Source organism: Peromyscus eremicus, chromosome 8a (genome assembly GCF_949786415.1).
Source record: "Peromyscus eremicus chromosome 8a, PerEre_H2_v1, whole genome shotgun sequence".
NCBI lineage: Eukaryota > Metazoa > Chordata > Mammalia > Rodentia > Cricetidae > Peromyscus > Peromyscus eremicus.
The window spans coordinates 64,045,308-64,048,923 of record NC_081423.1 but is presented as its reverse complement, the minus strand read 5'-3'; positions in this window follow the sequence as shown (position 1 = coordinate 64,048,923).

Below are 3,616 nucleotides of genomic sequence, written 5' to 3'. Positions count from 1 at the left end.
AACAGACCAACTCCAGTTACAGCAACTCTCACCTCTGGGCTCCTCCTAATAGAAGCAGAGTTCATTTCTAATGCCCCCGCGCCCCCCCTCCCCCGAAGACGGAGAATACTATTTTAGTTTAGAAAGCACTTCACGCTTTATGGTTTATGTTTGCGGACATTTTACTTTAACATTTCTCAACTGCCTGCCAACCTCCCTTCCCTCTGCTTCCTTGTGAGATTGGATCTGCAGCCAAGTGGGAACTCTGTCCTTCCTCGGCTGGTTCCCTGAGCTTCACATCCCACCCACACCAGTGCCCACCCCACCTTTCAAATCCTGCCCATCCTTCAGCATTTCCCCCTCAGGTGCCACCTCTGGTGTATTTGTGTCCCTTCTGATGGCTCTGCTTCCACTGAGGGCCAAGGCACGCTGTTCCTGGGGCCTGTATGACTTGTGTTGTAAGTATGACTTACATCTTCTCGCCCTCCGTTTCTTTTCTTTTTCCTTTTTTTTTTTTTTTTTTTTTTGGTGTGTGTGTGTCCCTGCGAAAGGAAAGGCTGGAGGTAAGATTCAGAGTGTCTCCTCATGCTAATCATTTAGAAATACTTCTCAACCCTCCTTCATACTGACAGACAGAGAGCCCATTTGCAACAGAGATCTCATTTCTCATTTTCTTTTTTTAATTATACAGATCTTTAAATTTTAATTTTCTTTAAAATTTTTAAAAATTTATATATTTAGTGTGTGTGTGTGTGTCTGTGTCTGTGAGTGTGTGTGTGTGTACCTTTGTGAGTTAATATGTACCCCATGCATTCAGGAGCCCTCAGAGGCCAGAAGAGGTCATCAGAACCCAGGAACTGTAGTTACAGGTGATTGTGAGCCACCATATGAGTGCTGGGACCTGAACTCAGGTCCTCTGCAAGAGCTGTAAGTGCTCTTAACTGCTGAGTCACGTCTCCAGTCCCTTAATTACCCCACCCACCCACCACCCCCGAGACAGGGTTTCTCTGTGTAACAGCCCTAGCTGTCCTGGAACTCCATCTGTAGACCAGTCTGGCCTTGAACTCACAGAGATCCGCCTGCCTCTGCCTCCTGAGTGCTGGGATTAAAGGTGTGCATTACCACTGCCCAGCTAAAAATGTTTTTAAAATTACATTAGTTTATTTATTTATTAGGGATCAGAGGACAACTTTCAGTGATCAGTTCTCTCCTTCCACCATGCGGGTCCTGGGATTTGAACTCAGGTCATCGGTCTTGGCAGGAAGCACCTTTACCCACTGAGCCATTTTACCAGCCCAGTTTCCATTTTCACCTTGACTGACTGCATTTAGAATCACCATGGAGCCAGGTGGTGGTGGCCTTTAATTCCAGCACTAGGGAGGCAGAGCCAGGTGGATCTCTATGAGTTCGAGGCCAGCCTGGTCTACAGAGCGAGATCCAGGACAGGTACCAAGACTACACAGAGAAACTCTGTCTTGAAAAACCAAAAAAAAAAAAAAAAAAAAAAAAAAAAAAAAAATGACATAGAATCACCATGGAAACATAACTCGGAGTAGGTCTAGACAGGTGTTTCTAGAAGTGTTTAAATGAGGGAAGACTGACCCTGACCATTCATGGATTCTGGACTGACTGAAAAGGAGGAGGAGAGCCAAGGGAAAGCATCCTTTGTTTCCTGACTATAGATACAATTCGACCAGCAGCCTCAAGCTTCCGCCACCACGTCCTTCCTAGACATGATGGCCTGTATCCTCAAACTGAGCCCAGATAAACCCTCCCGAACATAGTTCCATCTGCGTTCCCACAGCAGATCTGTATTACACAATGATACTCAATACACTGATCCATCCAATACCTTTTTTAATCCTCACACCACCCTGAGAAGCTGGCCCCAGCCTCAGAACTAGGCCTTTAGAGGTACGAGGCATGCCGGGCCCACACAGTGACATGCAGGCTGACGCCTTATGATATGGAAAAGTGCTGGAAATGCCTAGAGGACTCTTAGTTTGAGTCCTCACACAGCCAGCCTTTTCAGCCTCATGCAGGCCTGCAAGCAGCGATTCATAATTGGGGGCAATTTTGCCCTCTTGGCCATGTCTGGGGCCAGTTATAGTTGTCATTCTGGGAGAGATGACTGGTATCTAGTGGGTAGAGATAACTTTAACACCTTACAGTGCACAGAACCAACCCACACAACAAGAAGCTACCTTTCCCTGAAATGTCCACAGTGCTATGGTGGACACACCCTGCTCAGTATATCATATGCCTTCTCTCCTCCTACCGGCCATTGTATTCTCTTCTCCTACAAGCAACATACTCCAAACGACATTACTGGACTGTGAGTCAGACAAAACATTTAAGTTTTTGTTTTTTGCTATTTGTTTGTTTTGATTTTTTTGGTGCTGGGGAAATACAGCATGTCCTGTACCACTGAGCTACACTTCCAATCCTTCAAGACTGGACCATGACACAATGATACAAGTAAGTATCTGACTTTACAGGACATAAAGAAGTAAAATTCAAAAATCAAACTCTAGCCCATCTTTCACCGAACCTCCTTACATTTTTGGAAGTTCTCCATCACTTGAAGGGGAAGGAGTGCCCGAGGTAGATCTTTGCTATGGGAGATGATTCTGAGCACTGTGGGCTGTTGGGCAATGTCCATTCCCTCTACCTAGTAGATTCCAGTAACATCATCCCTCCCAGAATGACAACCACAAATGTCCCCAGGCAGAGCTCTTGGAGGACAAAATTGCCCCCAGTTGTGAACCACTGCTGCCAGGCCAGCCCTGTTTTGTTTTCCACAATGGGTATGCCCTGGGGTGAGGTTGAGTAGGCAAGAGGAAGAAATGAAAATGCCCACCCAGCTAAAGAACATTCTAAATATCCAGCATCATTTGATGAAGGCCTGGTACATTCAACTCTTCAAAGCTCCGGCCCACACTGGGCTACAGGAAAAGGAGACAGCATTTAAGAATCAGCTTACAGATTGTTGATTGATGGAAGAGAGAGATGCTCAGGACTCAGGTTTTTGTGGCTGCTGCCAACAGAGAGAAAGCCAAGTGGGAAAGATAGCAGCCATCATTGGATCCAGTTCACAGAAGCTGTCTGCTAATAACTTCTGAGGAGTGCAGTGTGTGAAGAATGCACATATAAGAAGAGTCAAAGTCAAGAGCACGCCCAGAGCCTCTAACATGATACCTCTCTTGCCATTCTAAGCTTCCACAGAGAAGCCAGCTCACAGCTGTGGGGTTTCCTACACTAACTAGGACAGGCTTTCTCCTTTCTCTTGTTTTTCTCTTCTTCCCAGTGGTTGAGTTAGCCTACTCACTCCTTCTTCTTTCTGACTAGAATATAAACTTTAATTCTTTTCCTCGGGGAACTTTATGTCATTTTAGCAGATGAATGCATGTTGAAAGCTAGCTCTCTCTCTCTCTCTCTCTCTCTCTCTCTCTCTCTCTCTCTCTCTCTCTCTCTCTCTCTCTGTGTGTGTGTGTGTGTGTGTGTGTGTGTGTGTGTGTGTCTCTCTCTCTCTCATTTTCCGTATTCCAGGATGGCCTTAAACTCACTATGTAGCCATGAATGACCTTGAATGTCTGATTCTACTGTCTGTACCTCCCAAGTGATGGGATTACAAGCA